Source organism: Lactuca virosa, chromosome 9 (genome assembly GCF_052849685.1).
Source record: "Lactuca virosa cultivar CGN04683 chromosome 9, Lactuca_virosa_CGN04683_v6, whole genome shotgun sequence".
Lineage (NCBI taxonomy): Eukaryota > Viridiplantae > Streptophyta > Magnoliopsida > Asterales > Asteraceae > Lactuca > Lactuca virosa.
Genome location: NC_136434.1, coordinates 248621577 through 248640521, shown reverse-complemented (window position 1 = coordinate 248640521; position 18945 = coordinate 248621577).

The window sequence follows — 18945 nt, the reverse complement described above, 5'->3', positions numbered from 1 at the left end:
TCTGGTATATACAACCTTTGTTACATCTGTAATTGCAAAAAAATGCAACCTTATTTACAGTCAAATGCAACTTTAATTTTGTGACTTTTGTAATGCTAATGCAACGTCTTTTTTTCTAGTCATGCACACACTACATATGTTTTACTACATTGGTACATATATTCATTACTACTAAAATTACATCATAACAATAATAACATAGATTATCTTGTATAATTTTAGGGTCTTCTTCGACATGTATAAATTCAAAATAACAACCATAAATCAAAGTCAACACAAAGCTATCAACTATAATCACAAAAAAAAAATATTAAAAACGTCATAGACGTGTACTAAACGTAGACGATAAATCATATTAGCAACTATTAAACTTCTGGAGGTTGATGTTCCACAAACTCTTGCATCATGGCTTCAAAGTTTTCTCTTTGGTTTTTAATATTTATTCACATAACTTCTAATTCAGCCTGCTTTTTTCATGGTCATCTTGAATCTCTTTTCGCATTTCAATCAACTGATTTATTTCAACTTCATGATGCATCACCACAACCCGCTTCTTTTATCAATTTATTAGTAACGCCTCTACCATAAATTCGACAGTATCCATCATTCTCTTTGTTCATCACAATCATATAAAGATCTACAACATCACTTCCACCTTCTAGAGGTTTGTAGTTCTTCATTAATTCCTACAAGATTATTCAAAAATGAATAAGATAATATTGCTAAAAAATATGTTGTTAAAAAGTTGTTTATATTGTAAAAAAAAACCCTGCATCTTAATATCTAAAAAACTACATTTTAACGTCTAAAAAAATTACACTTCCATATCTAGAAAATTGCATTTTAACGTCTAAAAACTGCAATTTAACGTCTAAAAAGGTAGTTTACTATCAAAAGGAAAAACGTATTGTGAAATTGAAATACAAACTTACATTGACACCAGATTCAAACTCAAACTCAGGTAACCATGAAGGTAAATCCATCCAATCTTTAACATTCCCCATGTGTCTCGTACCGTGAAGATAATAGCAACATTAAAATATGTAATAAATAATATATACCAGAGAGACCTACAAGTCCGTGATAATTTCAAACACGAAATGAAAGATAGCAAAAAGTAAAGAAAAAAAGGGAAAAAAAACTTGCAATCGGACCTTAGGTTGATGCGTGGTAGCCGGAAGTGATGCTTTGACAAGTGGGACTGTACAAAAGACACCAGGTGAAAGAAAAACTGAAAAACAAATGATCTTATAGACATGTGAGCTTTTGACCAGAAGTATAACTATCCAGTGAGGAAAAACAATTTAAAAAAAAAACAGAAAACAACCATTAAATTGGAACAATTTATATATAATATGTTGTGTAGTGATGTATATTAAACAAATGAAGATAACAACGGTGACAAAGGCAACCAATGATAAGGATTAAACACTTTATCTTACAACAAAAAGTGATTCCAAACAAACAAATAAATATTAAACAATTTGTCAATTTACAATACTATAACTCTAGATGCATTAAACAAATGAAGATTAAATAATTCCCCTTACAATACATAGAAGACAGTAAACAGTAGCACAACATTATGCATTTTTGGTCCAAGGGCTCAATCGACATTCAAAAGCAAACAAGTTAGAACTTGACTTTTCATACCAAATTAGATGAATACAATAAAGAATAGCATATAATTAGGCATTTTTCGTCCAAAGAATCAACCCAATTTGCAAAGCAAACGACTTCCATTTCAATTTTGATGCCAAACAAACTAATAAAGTAAACAAACAAAACATTAGGCCTTTTTGGTCCATTGTTTCAACCCTTTTTTTATTAATCAATTATTTCTTCTTAATCTGTTCTAATACACCCTAATTACAAAAGAAGAAGGTATGTGACGGTAAACAAGCGTACACAAGTAAACATACACACTCCCCCAAACAAAGAAGAAACCAAACAAAAATCTGAAGTTTGAATAGTTGATAAGAATGTGTCGATATGGAGGGTTTTATCGGTGAACATACCAAACAAAAAAGAGGACAAAAAGAACTCTGAAACTTACCGATAAACTCAGAATCCGCAACTTGATACAGACTCTTTGAAGAATCAAGACTGAAATCGATGATCGAGAATTTGCAAGTTGAGCCTTGCGATGGAGGATTTTATCACAGCTTGCCTTACATTCGCCGCACTAATCGTCGATGGAGGTTTTGAACTTAGAAGGAAGAAAAGGAAGCGAATGGTTTCCTTCTCATACGTGATCATCAGGTAGAGAAAAGAGAAAGAGGGGTAATGTGTTTGGAACGAAAAAAAATAAAAGATAAGTGGATATTAGTCATATATTACCTAATGGGCCATTTATTTTTAAAATAAATCGGGTTTTTAGTATACGAGAAACCCAATACACAAATCTTATACCAGACCTAACAAAAAATTGGGTTAACCGAATACCCGTATATATATACTCGGATATATATACCTGATGTCACACCCCCAAACCAAGGATGGCGGAAACGTCCGCGGGTGGAGGACTTCATGTATAGTATCACAACAACGAGTATAATAGTGCTCGAAGTAAAAACAACCATCATAAATAATTGAAAGGGTTACACCAAAGTATATGTTTACATGATTCAAATCAATTACATTATGATAACAAAATGAACTATTTGACGATTTATCGTCCCATCCTTAAAATGCTGTTGGTTTTCCTGTTTCACTGATTTCCTGAGAATACAAGTAGTTTTGAAAAAAAGTGCCAACAATTAAGTTGGTGAGTTCATAAGCTTTTGAAAGTAAGAGTTTAAAAGCCGTTCTTTGTAATGAGTTGTATGTTACCAAGAAAATCCAATATTTTCCTTATAAAAACGATATGTAGTCTTAAAACCCAAGACTGGATGTGCGTGTGAGTTTTGTGTTATGTGATCTCAAGTACCGAGACCGAAAGTGTACAAGTAAAATCTATATTTATTGTTATTAAAGGTGGTTTTAAATCAACATAAAAACCCCTTTTGATTTATAAAATCCCTTATACTTTAAGTTTTGTTAACTCCCTATGTGAGTCACTATAACTATACTAAGATTAACCGGTACTTTGTAATGTACCCCTTTTTGTATAAACCTGGTACTTTGTATTCGTACCCCATTTATATGAAGACCCGGTACTTTGTAATGTACCCCTTTTTGTATAAACCCGGTATTTTGTATTCGCACCCCATTTATATGAAGACTCGGTACTTTGTAATGTACCCCTTTTTGTATAAACCCAGTACTTTGTATTCGTACTCCATTTATATGAAGACCCGGTACTTTGTAATGTACCCCTTTTGTATAAACCCGGTACTTTGTATTTGTACCCCATTTCGTATGAAAACCTTTTGTAATGTAAATGAACATAAACTATACCTATTATAGCTTATCAAAATGTTTGTAATGTATATGCGACCTAACTATACCTATTCTAGTGTAGTATGTTTGTTTGTGGTGTATAAGAACCCTTTTATGAAAATTCGCTAGTGCTATGAATCCATAAACTACGCTTATTATAGCTTATTATATATGTTCGAAATGAATGAAAGATCTTATCATGAATGACTAAATTTCAGCTTATGATAATAAACTAACAAGAAATTACATTCAATGGTTAGCACGTATCGTTATACACTTTGCTCAACATAATACAAAGTGTTATGAAAGTTATAAGCTGTTAACTAGTTTTTAAGCTTTCTGCACTGTTTTAGAAAAATCATAGAAAAATCATACCAAGTCGAAAACTAAATCCGTAAATTCTGAGAGTTCATAAAATGTGTCTAGTTTATTCATAATTTTTATTATGATTTTTAGAAGTCTTTAACTTCTGTGAAAATGTTCATATTCACAGACTGGTCCTGATTTGTTTCTGAAATGATAGACTGTTTTGTAAAAATCACCATAAATCATAGAAAAATCGTATGGTGATGTGCAAGTAGTCATTTTAAAGGTATGAAACTGAACTATTTGCACCTAATACAGTTTTGAAAACTAAAATGCTTAAGTTTACCAAAACAGTCCGTGAATGGAGTTGAACTTTTCTGATGAAGGCTGTTAAATGAGTTTAGTTGTGTTCTTGTGTTTTAACTTGTACTCCCCCCCCCCCTTAAAACTTAATAAAAACATGAAAAGATAGAGGTATGAACTCACCTTAAGTGATTTCAGTAGATGGATGATGGAGAAAAGAAGTGCTCAACTCAAGAACACTTGGGAGGTGCTTGAAGATTCGAAGATCTAACACAAATATGACGATATTTGTGTAAGCAATCTATGATTGGAGTAGAAGGAAGTGTAATAATCATAAGGATGATGAAGATACTTACCAAAAGTAGAAGGAAAGCCTTGGAAAATGCCTTGGAAATCTCGAAATTGAGAGAGAAGAGTTGAGAGAAAAATTGTTTGATCTTTTGGTGGAAATGAGAGAAAATGAGTGAAGTGAGGAGAGAGGGTGGATGTTCCAGCTCTAAGAACGTGGGAAATGGCTGGAAATGATGACAAAGTACATTCACATGACCTAGGTATGGTGGAAGGACAAGGGGGTTGTACTATGGAGGTATGGGGAGGTTGCTTGTGTCATAAACTAAAGAAAAGTCAACACTCCACCTCTTGTACTCCACCCACTTTTCTTGGATAAGATTTATCCCCAAAACGTGATTAATTAATAAATATGGGGCCTTATATGTTAAAATAAAGTTTTGGGTGAAAATCCTGCGTTAAAATCTCGAAAAACGGCTTAAAATGCTAAAAATATTGAAAACCGGGAAGGAAATGCACAAATCTGAAGTTCTGGCCGAGGATGCGAGGTTCGGCTCCTTAAGAGCTTAGAACCGAAGTCAGGAGAAGAAACCGAGAGAAGGGAAGGGGAACCGAGAGTGCGAGGAGGGAGCAGAAGGCGAGGCGAGGTCATGGTGGTCATCTGCGCAGGCTCGCTCTTCGGACAGCAGCTCAAGTCTCGGACCGAAAGCCACCTCCTCGGACCGAAGGTGAGAAGGGGAGCCGAAAGTCAGTTTCGGTTCAGCAAGGTCAGGTCTCGGTTCAGCATGATCAGGGGACAGAAATAGACAGAGCGCTCGGTCCATTTCGGTTGAGAGGGTCTCGGCTCCTAAGAGGTTTCGATTCCTGAGAGGGTTTTGGTTCCTTGAGAGAGATTTCGGTTCCTAAGAGGAGTTTCGGCTCCTTAAGTCCGTTTTTTGCATAGACTTCCGTTTTTGGGCTGTTTTCGCCAAATTTGAGGGTCGGGATGCCCCGAGTGATTATAAAAAGTTGAGAGAGATTTTGAGAGAGATTTGGGAGAGATTTGTCATACTTGGAGAGATTTGGCATACTTAGAGAGATTTGACATACTTGGAGAGATTTGGCATTCAGAGAGATATTTGGGAGAGATTTCACATACTTGGAGAGATTTCTCATTCAGAGAGATATTTGGGAGAGATTTGACATACTTGGAGAGATTTGGGAGAGATTTGACATTCTTGGAGAGATTTCTCGTACGGAGAGAGAGATTTGGGAGAGATTTCACATACTTGGAGAGATTTGGGAGAGATTTGACATTCTTGGAGAGATTTCTCATACAGAGAGAGATTTGGGAGAGATTTCACATACTTGGAGAGATTTGGGAGAGATTTGACATCTTTGGAGAGATTTCTCATACAGAGAGAGATTTGGGAGAGATTTGACATACTTGGAGAGATTTGTCTTACTTAGAGAGTTGTGGGAGAGTTAGAGTGAAAGAGATTGGGAGAGACTTCTTTTATGACCTTTTTGAGTGTTTGGCTTTGTAAAGCAAGGTTTGTAAACCCCGTTAAGCCATGATTTAGTGTCCTACACACTCCCGATGAGTGTGCAATAGTGTTTTATCGCTTTGGTTCATTGTTTAGCACTATCAAGGCTAAGGAAAATTAAACACACGAATTTTCCAAATGATGTTTTCTCATTAAAATAGCAAGTTGTACAGTAATTACCTAACGTAAACCCTAATATAAGACGGTTAATTGAGTCGTCCGGTTTGACTTGTTGACTTAGTTGACTTTGACTTGGTCAAAAATTAACGGTTGTCACACCTGATATCCGACTAACCCGATCTAATTTACCTGAATTAAGAACGGGCCGGACAGGTGATTCAGATTTTTGTTATTTTCAGTATGTGGCAGAGTGTAGGCGACCGACTAGAAATGGCAAGTTTGGATTTCTGGCGTACATCACTCATCAGTTCATCTTATTTTTACATATTTAGGGCATAGAGATTAAGGAAGTAACATAAAGAAAGGGTAAATGCATACAATTACATTTTTATTTAATAATTTTTTTAAGTTAATAACATAAAGAGAAATAAAATTTTCTATTTTATTTGGAAAGAAATTAAAAAAAGCAATTACAAATAGAGGGAGTTAAAATTAACAATGTAACTTTTGTAATAAAAGTTGTAATTTTCAATAAGATTTACAACTTTTTTTAAAAAAAAGTTGCAATTTTCAATAAAATTTGTAATATTTTAAAAAAAGTTGCAATTTTCAATAAAATTTGCAACTTTTTAAAAACAAAGTTGCAATTTTTAATAAAGTTGGCAACTTTTTTAAACAAAGTTGCAATAATTCATCTACTGCAACCTTTTTGTTCGGTGACACCGTCTTTATTATCAAATGCAACTTTGGTGAAAAGGTTGCATCTAAAAGGTCGGAATAGACTCATTTTGTAGTAGTGACACAATGTAAATATGATCTGGTTTCAGCTCTATTATGCTTTCAATGTTACAGAGAGAAAATAGACAAGTTCGTACCAAGACTCTTATCTAACTCTAAGTAATGTCCCTATTTATAGGAAACATGAAAGCACACAAAAAATTACAAGGACTAAACAAGTACGCTTCGTTACATAAATGCCTTGTAAAATAAACTTAGGTCTTTGACATATTACAATAGGTCTTCGACCCTTACACCCCCCCCCCCCTTAAAACATTAAAAACTCGGAAAATATAGGGGTATGAACTCACCTGACTGTGAATGACTCGGATGAATGACAAAGATAGGATGCTTGGTATGCTAAGTGAAGTCCCGAGCACAGCACGATCCTATTAAGCACATATTAACATGTATAGGCCTAAAATTAGTGTCTAAGACCACTAATGATCATAGGAAACACCTTTAGAATGTAGGAAACACTTGAAATGAAGTGTTAGAACCAAGAATGAGGGATGAAATGGAGTTCACGGCCAAACCACCATGGGTTCACGGCCCAAGATGGGTTCACGACCCATGAACACATGAAGGGTTCACGGCCCAATGTGTTCACAGCCCATGAACTCATGAACTCTTGAAGGGTTCACGGCCCTATGAAGGGTTCACGGCCGTGAACTCTTGAAGACTATGAAGATGGTGATGAAACATGAAGAATCAAGGCTAGGATCTAGTAGTCTTTCAAGTAATACAAGTTTAAGGTTGAAACACTTATGTTTTTGGAGCTTTAGAGGGTTCACGGTCGAATCTTTTTGAGAGAGAATGGGGGTGTTCACGGTTGGGAGGAGGAGAAATGAGAAGAAATGAGGTCACTCATATATATAGGAGGAGGGTTCACGGTCGTGAACAGGTTTGCGGTCGTGAACACCTTGTGAGTGATTTTCTGGTTCGAATCTAACCTCCCGATCTCAAACTAACTCATCCTAGCATCCATTCATACATTACACTAGGCTCAGAAACTCTCAAACAGACCCTTACCAGGGCTAAATGGTAACAGAAACAAATCTGACTTTCAATGATTGAGATGACTTAGAGATAGAGATTTCGGGTTGTCACACGATGTGTCCAAAGCTTTGCAAGGACTTCGAGACTGTGATGAAGAAGCGGTTCAAGATGAGTTCCTTGGGAGATATGACGATGTTTTTGGGTTTGCAAGTATATCAAAGTTCAACCGAAATCCTGCTCCACCAAGGAAAATATGTTGATGATATGCTTGAGAAGTTCGAGTTTAAAGATATGAAGCCTGCCTTGACGTCGATGGCTGAACGACCCCTGTTGAATCCAGATCCAAAAGGCGAATCCGTAGATCAGACCGCGTACAGATCGATGATCGGATCGCTAATGTATCTAACTGGGAGTAGGCCGGACATCATGTTCATAGTTTGTCAATGTGCTCGATATCAGGCTAATCCTAAACTATTCCATTTAATTGCAGTTAAAAGAATTTTTCGGTATCTCAAAGGCAGCCCAAAATTGGGTCTTTGGTACCCGAAAATTTCTGATTTTGATTTATATGCTTTCGCTGACAGCAATTATTGAGGGTGTGAACTTGACAGGAAATCAACTTCTGGGGGCTGTCAATTTCTTGGTGACCGGCTGGTGTCCTGACAGTGCAAGAAACAACACACAGTGTCAACCTCAACGACGGAGGCGAAATATGTAGCTGCTTCTGTCTGTTGCTCTCAAGTCATATAGATTCAACATCAATTAATGGATTACGGTTTGAACTATCTTGACCCCCCATATTTTGCGATAACGAAGCTGCAATCCAAATTACTAAGAATCCAGTCCATCACTAAAAAACTAAGCACATCGACATCAAAATGCATTTTATCAGATATTGTTATGAGCGTTTGGTCATTCGGTTGGAACAGCTTCCCACGGCTAATAATGTGGCGGACCTGTTCACAAAACCGTTTAACAAAGCTCGATTCGATGTGCTGGTTGGTTTTCTGAAAATGGTTCGTTTTGAAGACTGATTTTTGTTTTTAGGAAGTTTAAATTTGCGCATTTATTTTTCTTTTCTCTCCTATGCACAAATTTAGGGGGAGAAAATCAAAAATAACACAAAAATATGTTTTTGATGGAGTGTGGTTGCAGGTGATGTGCTGGGAAGTGATATAAATATGTGATAACAAGCAATTTAAATCTGTGTAAGGTACCAAAGTTGAATTGTCTAGGCTCTGTGTTCAATGCACTGGTAGGCACGAAAGATTTAAGATGGACTTGACTAGGCATAGAAGAACTTAAGGAATCAAATGACTTGACAAATCTTGACCTAGGTAGATCCATTTAGCCTAACAATACGACGCTCGGGTAGGTTGAGCGGGGAGATATACATGGGAATCTGCGGATTACACTAAATAATCTGTATCTAGAACCGTGGTTTACCTTTTCCTTGATGTGCGGACTCTGTCCTTAATTCCGGTATTGACGGGGCGACTAGGGAATTCCGATAAATTAGGTCTGTAGAAGGTTATTTTCTTGCTTTCTTTCTGTTAGTCATATGTTACCTCCTCTGCGTGATTGAAATACATCCGACCTGGACTGAAACATATACAATTCTATCTCTCTGCATATTCTATCTATGCAATTCTTTCTGTCTGTTAGCCATATGTTGTCTCCTCTGCGTGATTGAAATACATCCGACCTAGTACACAACATATGCACCATTATACTTCTCAATCCCTCTAAATCTGGTTAGTCATATGTTTCACCCTTTGCGTGATTGGAAGAGGTCCGACCTGGGTGTACAACATATGCATTCTAAATTTGTCTTCTCCCATAATAATTGTCTTCTCATCTAAAGTAAGGAGTATTTTGGAAGTCCCTGATTATTGGGGTATATCAGGAAGCGGGAAACATGTTCTAGTACATCTAAAATTAAACAATTAATAGGTTGTCTGTAGATCTCGCTGCTCAATTTAGGTTGACAACAATATCCTTGGTCGTCGTTAGATGAATGGTCCTTAGGAATTTTATCTAAGAACGTAAGGTCACAATGTCTTGTCACTTGTAGTATGTCCTAATTTTGTCACAATCTTCCGTGTTTAAGTGGACCACAATACCGACGATTGGCCAGATCTATTCATGAAGGGGGATGTACCGATAAACGGATTGAGACTGTCTAATAACTTTGATCCCAATATCAAAAAAATATATATATATTATTAGCATTGGTAAAAGAGAAATTAGTGTTAATTCATTTAAATTTCAATTTTATGTTTATTTTTATTTTTTATTTTTTATTTTGCTAAAAATCAAAAAAAATTAAAAATAGTTTAGTTTAAATTTTTAGATTTTATTTTATTTTATTTTTAAGTCTTCAAAATGTATTATTTTTAAATAAATTGTGGTATTGGGCTTGGATTTGAAGTTCTTTGGGTTTGTAGCCCACTAGACATGGACCGAGTAGGGTCCAGGTATATAAACCGGAGTTGGCGGTCATTTACCCTTTCACCCTCATTTTGTATTTGCGGTCGTGAACCCCCAAGTCGTGTTCTCTCACTCTCATTTCTCGATCTGTCATCTTTCAGTGTTTTTCTATTGAAATTGCTTGTTGATTCGCGTAGATATGATCAAGGCGACCTCAAATATGCTAAATCCATCAAGAATCAACCGTGTATTAAGTGTTAAATCGAAGAAATCAGTGTTTTCAGCGTTCACGGCTCCGTTGAAGCGTTCACGACCCGTAAATGGTTCACGGCCTTTGAAGCGTTCACGGCCGTGAACCTTCTTCGACCGTGAACACACATTCTGATCGTGAACAGTTTTTGGACATGAACAAAATTCTTTTTTACACTTAAATTCAAATAAAATCCTAACTAAATTTTTTAATGAGTAAAACCTAATCTTAATTGTTTAAATCATTTGGTTTTCTCACTTGGCTTGGTTAGTGCAGAACAAAAATGGTTGCTTTGAAGATCGCTGAAAACCATAATGTTGTTGTTTTTCTGATGGATCCACCAGCTACTCACAATGACTTCAAGTCCATGATTCATGGACTGAAGAAGTGTTTCTTGGCTTATGCTCTTACTGCAAGTACAATCATTTACCAAGAGCTGGTGAAGCAGTTTTGGAACACTGTTGTGGTACTCAAAGAAGATGGTAAATTTGTCTCCGTGGATGCTACTGTAAATGGAAGGAAAATCTCAGTAACCGAGCAAGTCATTCGTGAATTTCTCTATATCGATGACCAGCCGGGTTTTCCAACTGAAATCACAATGGACTAGACCAATGAAATTATCATTCGCATGGGCTATGAGGGTGTATTTCCTCCAACTATCAAGAAATTATTGCCACCCTACTAGAGGTTCTTGGTCCACGTCTTTGTGAGTTGCATTTCAGGAAGAAGAGTTGGGGCTGACGAGGTCTCGTTGCACAACACAGGAGCAATTGATGCTTTGGCTGCCGATCTAGACTTCAATTTTTCAAAGTTCATCCTGAATGACATGGTAGGCAACATTGAAGGCAAAGGAAGAGACAAATTCCTCATGTTTCCGCGGTTCCTTCAGATGATATTTAACAAGAAATACCCAGAACTTGAGATGAGAGGAGAAACAATCGACTTGAAATCCCTTGGCTCTAGCACATTTGGGCTTATGAAGCAGAACAGAAAGGGAAAGTTCATGTTTCAGGGCAAATATCCTTTGGTGAAATTTGGAAAATTCGATGAAGTCGGTGATTCATCCGCTACTGAAAGCTCATCAACACACGAAGAATCTGAAGATGATGTGATCACTGCTTCTGAAAAAGAAGAAGAGCCTGTTACTCTTGTTGCTATAGTTGTCAAGGAGCATGTTCCGGTATCAAATGAAGAAGCAAATGAAGAGAATGATGATGATGAGGAAGGTGATCTTGAGAAAGGATTGATGGAAAATATTGTAGAGGAAGATTATGAAGAAGATACGGGTTTAGGTGGTGATTTATCTGGCTTTGACAATGATGACATTTCATTCAGTTTTGAGCATGGCGAGTATTGCCCATCAAATGAGGAGCTCAACTCCTTCTTTGACAATGTCGATGAAGTTGCTCAACCGGCAACGGAGACAGGGGAGTTGGTGACGTTCAAAAAGTAATGCCTCCTACCTCCGAACAGTTGGCCGAAACTACAGAAATATCGGATACAACGTCAAGAATTCCTCCCCTTCCTGTTGCTATTCCAACCTCTTTGCCGTCTGAGAGTGATCTTGTGATGTTATTTTCCCCCCAGCCTCCATTGAAAAGAAGGTGAGCTGACCCGAGGTCGGGAGTGCTTGTTAGGGATCAAGAACCACCAGTGCAACCACCTACCATAGCTGCTACACCGCTTCAACCTACCCATAAAGAACCAAGCAATGTCAGATCTTTTCATGAAGCCGGGAGCTCTTCAGCTCCTGGGGGCTCTCCTCCACGACCTGCGCATGATGCTGCCTCTGAGAGGCTTGCCAGGTTGTTGGCACTACAAGGTTCAGTCCCTTCCCCTCGTGCCAAAGGTATATCTATTGGGGAAGGCAGTTCAGCGGGAGCAGACCCGTCTGTGTCAGAGCTCAAGGTGTGCTGAATAGGAGAATCATTGAGAGAGATGTTTTGATTGATAACCTTAAAATCCAAGTCTTAGAGCTTAAAGCAGACAATTCTCTGAAGACAACACAAATCTATGATTTACAAACTCACCTTAGAGCTTTGATTGCCTATTATTTCGACCTCAAAGATAAGATGGGTATAGAATTTGGTGACAAATTCAAATCATCTGTCGGAGAACCAAGCAGAGCTAAGACCTCTACCATTGACCCTGCCCAAGCTTCACAGTAAGAACCCCCTGTTGATCCTCCCACTGTACGAACAACTCGAGTAGTTGATCGATTTGAACATGAGCCAGTTCAAGCTCCTCACATAGTTGCTTTGAAGCGAGCTCAACAAGCATCATCTTCTAAGAAACAAAAGTGGATGTTCAAGAAGAGCTCAGATCATAACGGTCGCGGAGGTCAACCCCAACTCATTGTAATATAACTCAAGAAGAAACGATTTGGTTCCAAGTACGGTGATCGGTCAGGAATAGTGTCGTGGGGTTTTCATGACAAGTTAAATTTGTGGCTTGTGAAGCGCAAAAGTTCGAATGTGGAGTATTACAAGGATAAACATGATTTTTGTTCATGGACGAGAGTTGATCTGTCTGAACTTGCTAATACTCCCTTTGCAAATCCATCCAATGATCCACGGGCAACAGATTTCAAGCTTTTTCTGGAAGATCAAGTGAAAAAGGGTTTTACTAATATGAAAACTATTGAATCTTTCATCAAGAGTTTCCCAGATGTGTTGCATCCAAAGACCAATGAGCCTTTCAAGACGGTGATGTGGCCTCCTACTAACCATTTGAGACAGATTCCTATTGTGCAGAACTTCTGTGATGGTTCACTAAGAAATATGCTTTATTGGGTCTATGATGAAACCACAGCTTCTATTGTCATCAGATTTCCTGAAGGTGTATTTCGGATATATGAAAAGAAGGATCTGGTTCAGTTTGGAAAATGGGATATACATTATCTGGCTCAACATCAAATCCAGGTTGCTGAAGATATTTTTGAAGCTGCTGCTAAGGAGTATACTTCGATGATTGCAGAGATTATCAAGAAGGAGATGTGGCTTGGCTCAATGGGGAGGTCTGATGTGCTCATAATCGAGAAAGATTGAATCAATGCTATCCCCAAACCAAGGGGGAGATTGTTAGGTCACATTTTATGGTTTGGGCTAGGTTTCTTTATGTATAAGTCTTGGTAGGGTTTTGGTCTTGTTACTTTTGTGTTTGCGGCCGTGTAGGTGTTCACGGCCGTGAACCTATTCACGGTCGTGAACTGTGTTCGGTCTTGGTCCTTTATATAGTGTCAGAATGTGTCAGTGCTCAGTAATAGCGAGTGAACGGTCGTGTGTGTGTGTGTCTCAAGGTGTACTTGACGTTTTGATCAATAAACGTGTGCATTGCTCGATTAAATCCTTCTTCTACTCCATTCTTATTCATTTTGATTGTTCATTGATTGATCACTGGTTTGGTTCCTTGGATTTGGGACTTTACAATCAGTCTTTTCAAATAGTTTTTCAACTTTTCATTTAATTGATTAAGTGATTCATTGATGTCTACCATAGATGTTGTCATCCCATAAGTTGTTTCATTTGATTTTTGTCATACCCCCAAAACCGGCGGAAATGTTTGGGGGTGGATGACGTCATGTGTAGTATCACAACAGTTGAATCATAGTAATCATAGTAAACACAACCATTACATTGAATATACATGAAAAAGAGTTTACATCTGTTTGATTCTTGCTTTTACACATCAAAAGTATAATAAAAAAAACGTGACTTTATACGCTCCGTCTTCTCAAAACTCCAGGAAGTACCTGTCTACTGATTCCCTGAGAATACAAGTTGTTTTGAAAGAGTATCAGCATAAAGCTGGTGAGTTCATAAGCGATGTTTTTGTAATGAAAACCAGTTGATGACTCTGTTAAAATGTTCGTATGTCTCCAAGAAAATCCAATATTTTTTTAGTGAAAGTGTGATGATATCAGTTCTATCTATGACTACTTGGTTTATGCTAGCCATGTATAAACCAATATCGAACAGACTGTTGAATATGTGGATCTGCCCTAAGCCCACAACCAAACAAGGAACAGGAAATGAGGTGGAAACCACACATTCCACAGCCTATCGAATATTCTCCATATGTGGCACTGATGCTTAAACTAAGTAATTATAGAATTATCTATGAATGTTCGTTACTGAAATCTGTTGTACCATAGCAAAATACTAGTTTGAATGTCTGATTAATACAAATCATAGTATGTATGTATTCTGTACAAAAAAACCATTGTATAACATGTTCCCTTTTGAAAACACTGCCTACCGCCAGTGTGTATGGTATGTTCCGTTTGAAAACCCTGGCTACCACCAGTATGTATAGTAGTTTTATTACTTAAAATAAAACCATGTATTGTATCCCCTGGAATCCTCCAGTAATGTATAATTGTTCTATTAATTAAAATAAAACTAATGAAGAATGAAATCCCGTAAACAAATTGTTAGTTTATACTATTGTGAGTCGTATAACCATGCTTGATATGACCTAGTGACCTTTTCGACGTTCTTCAAGTGTCGGTTAAATGAAATTTGTCACCCCAGGCATGCCTGCCTAACAGTAGCTAGCAGTTCAGGTGTGGGATTGTCAGTCCCGAATAGATCTATTCACAAATCTCACGCTCTCCCTCCAGGAGACTCTGGTTATACTATGATAGGATTTAATTCAGTACACCAAAGGGTACAGTTTTGAAGTAGAGTCTCACAATTCTTTATTAACTAGTTTACATGTAGTTCTTGTAGTGATCTACTGTATTGAAATCTGTATGTGTACTGTATGAGGTAATAATTATATTTAAATAATTATTAAATGTTGTACTCTTGTAGTAGTGTATATCATAAACTAAATCGGTCATAGTTTATGTGTTTACCTATGAATGAAATCTGAATCGGTAAAAGCTATATATTGAAATCCCCAAACTATACCCACTATAGTTTGCTTGAAATGTATTGTTCTGGATTTGTAAATTGTTCTGAAAACTATGGAATTATATTTTCAAGTTGAAAACATCCCTTATGCTCAGCATAGTACAAAAGGGATAAAATGTCTAAATGTTTCATAAAACGTTGGAAATCATTTACTGTATTAATTGCATACGTTTTAAACTCGTTGAAATCCTTTTGTTTTTGTTTCACAAAATCATTTTTGTTTGGCTTGTATTCCCCCTAAAAACGTTAAAAATCATGAAAACGTAGGGGTATGAACTCACCGTTAGTTGTGTACAAGCGTTGAATCAACGAACTGGAATGAAGACCCTCGAGTTGTAGTGTGGCACTTAACGGAATCCTAATAACAGTTAAATACATATATGTATCTAAATTAGTGATTTCGTTAGATAAAGTGTTAGGAAAAAACACTTGCTTTCGGTTAATGAATGTTATCGGGACTTGGTTGAATCGAGGAAAGTGAGTTTTCAGTCTAAAGCACTACTTAGGAAGTGTGTTCGGCCGTGAAAAGGAGTGTACGGCCGTGAACCGTGTTCGGCCGTAGACTGCCTATCGAAGGGCGTACGGCCTTTGAAGGTGTACGGCCGTAGACTGGTGTGTGGTCAATGAACTTTGAAGGTGTACGGCCGTATAGGGGTTTTTGTGGTCGGTGGTGGGGTCCACCCGACTTCGGCCGTAAACGAGTGTACGGCCGTACACGGGTGTACGGCCGTGAACCCAAGTCAGCCCGTGAACTCGGTCTTGTTCGAAGGAATCCCCGAAATTTCGGGTGGTTTTGGTTCCGACTCGAATATAGAACTCAAAATATATAATTAAATGATTTTCCAAACCGAAGGAAGTTGACAGAACCCAATAAAATAAAATTTTATTAACGGAAATTAATTAACAGAAATTAGAAAAAGGTTCGGGTTGTCACATCATCCCCCCGTTAGAGGGAATTTCGTCCCGAAATTTAAACACTGAATACAAATCATGGACTCGGAAAAAGATGAGGGTACTTCTGTTTCATTGAATCTTCGCGTTCCCAAGTGAACTCAGGTCCCCGCTTGGCATTCCAACGAACCTTCACTATCGGGATACGGCTTTGTTTCGTTCATTTGACTTCCCGATCCATGATTTCTACATGTTCTTCCATGAAATGTAAGCTCTCGTCTAGATCGATCTCATCGAGTGGTATCACAAGAATCTCATCGTACAGACACTTCTTTTGGTTCGACACGTGGAAGACGGGATGTATGTAGCTAAGTTCTCGTGGTAGACGAAGTTTGTATGCTACGGGTCCGACCCTAGCGAGGATATCGAATGGTCCAATGTATATTGGATTCAACTTTCCACGCTTTCCGAAGCGTATCATGCCTTTCCAGGGTGAGACCTTCAAAAGAACACGGTCACCAACCTGGAACTCCAAGGGTTTTCGTCTCTTATCGGCATAGCTCTTTTGTCTATCTCTTGAGGTGTAACACCCCAAATTTCAATTGTTCAATGAAGGGCCAAAAGTGTAAATTTAGGAAAGGGACTCGACGAGTAGGTCCGCTTACTCGCCGAGTCGGAGCGGGATTCTATCGCGGTTTAAGTGGCCAACTCGCCGAGTCGGCGGCTTGGACTCGACGAGTTGGTGTTGATGAGAGAAAACCCTAATCCCGGGGGTTGTGCCCTATATAAAGCACATTATAACCCACCCTCAGCCTCTTTGCTACCCTTTTGAGATCCAAAAACCCTAGAATCGAGTGAGCTTCCATTAATAGAGAGAATAGAGCTTTGGAGGAGAAAATCTTGGAAAGGGGCTTGAAGATCAAGAGGTTTGCTGCAAAGGAGTGGTGTAGATCCGGGATCTACTTCAGTTGGAGCTTATTTTGGAGGTAATAATTTGTTGCTTGGGCTCTTTTGCATCTAGATCTATTATCATTTGAGATTTGGGGCATTTTTGGTATGATTGAGAGCTATTTTGAGTTAGAGGCTTAGATCTGAGGTTGCTACTTCAGATCTAGGCTTGTGATGGTCCAAAATGTCATAAAGCTTCTGTCTAAGAGTTGTTGGTAAAGCCCCTTTGTCATGAACCCTAGCCCTAGAGTGTTTTGGGCCTATATCTCCTTGGTTTCACGTAAAGTTTGCAACTTTATGTGAGGGTTAGACTGTAGAAGAGTGGATCTATGGATTGGAGCCCCGGCATGGCTCGAAAAGTCTCTGTATGGATTAAGAACTGGAGAGACTCGGCGAGTCACATGGGTGTACTCGACGAGTTGTATGAACATGTGCATGGACTCGGCGAGTTGGAAGAACAACTCGGCGAGTCTGTTGAAGATTGCCTTGGACTCGGCGAGTCTGTTCTTGGACTCGGCGAGTCAGGTCGCCGAACCCCTAACCTCTTCTGGTTAAGACGCAGATCAGTGAGTCGAGGGGTGACTCAGTGAGTTGGACAGGATGGGACTCGGAAATCGTTGGACTCGACGAGTCTTGGGGTGACTCGGTGAGTTGAGTCGTGTTCTAAGAGTTTTCAGAGTATAAGGACTCGACGAGTCAACGGGTTGACTCGGCGAGTAGGGTCAGTCAGGAAGTTTGACTTTGGCTTTGACCTTGAAGGGTGTTATGGTAATTGGTTATTTATGTCAATGGTCCATTGATGGCAATAGGTGTTGGAGTTTGGAGCAGTGCTTCGGGTGTGTGCTTCCGTGGTTCGGTTCTTCATTTCAGGTGAGTTATCCTCACTATATCAACAGGGTCTACGGCACCAAGGCCGGCCCTTTATCGGATGGAAATCTGGGTATTGTTTGTTATGTTATTGCCTTGCTAGATCTGCATCCTGGTATTTAGGATGGTGTTATGTTAGTGACCTGGTTAAGGTCAGTACCCGGTATATAGGGTAATGTTATGTTAGTGACCTGGTTAAGGTCGGTACCCGGAATATAGGGTAATGTTATGCTAGTGACCGGTTAGGTCGGAATCCTGGTTAGGATGTTGATATGCTATGTGATCTGTTAGATTGTTTGTCTAGTTAAGGAACTGTTATGTGATTAATTGTTTTATGTGCACATGGTTGTTTGACGGGGGTTGGGTTGAGGCGGGTCCTGCTTTGTACTCTAGGCCAACATACCCAGGGCGGACCGGATATTCCGAAGGCCCAGCGAGCGGTCCGGATAGGCTGAAGGCCCCAAGAGGGCGGACCAGACGTACCGAGGCTTGGAGAGTGGACCAGGCCGACTTAAGGCCCGGTGTGGGCGGACCAGTCATACTATAGACTCAGAGAGTGGACCAGGTGGATTGAAGGCCCGGTGCGGGCGGACCAATCACACTGTAGACTCGATGTACATGGCTAGACTCGGTGTTGGGTTTTGAGCATTCTAACACTCCTTAGTGTACATGCAACCCTAAATACCTTGGATCTATGTTTTCTCTATTATACATGCAAATATGAATATTCCAACGTATTACCCTATCTAGCATACAATCCTTGATACTTGGGTAATATAACAAGTTAGAATACATACCTTTTAATGAAGCTTGAAGTCTTGAACTTTAAGAGCTTAGCCCCAATAGTGTGGAAGCCTCAAGTGGAATCACAAATCACCAAAACACCTTGGAAGACTTTAGAGAATATGGATACTTGGCTCACACTTATGAAATCGGTTATTGC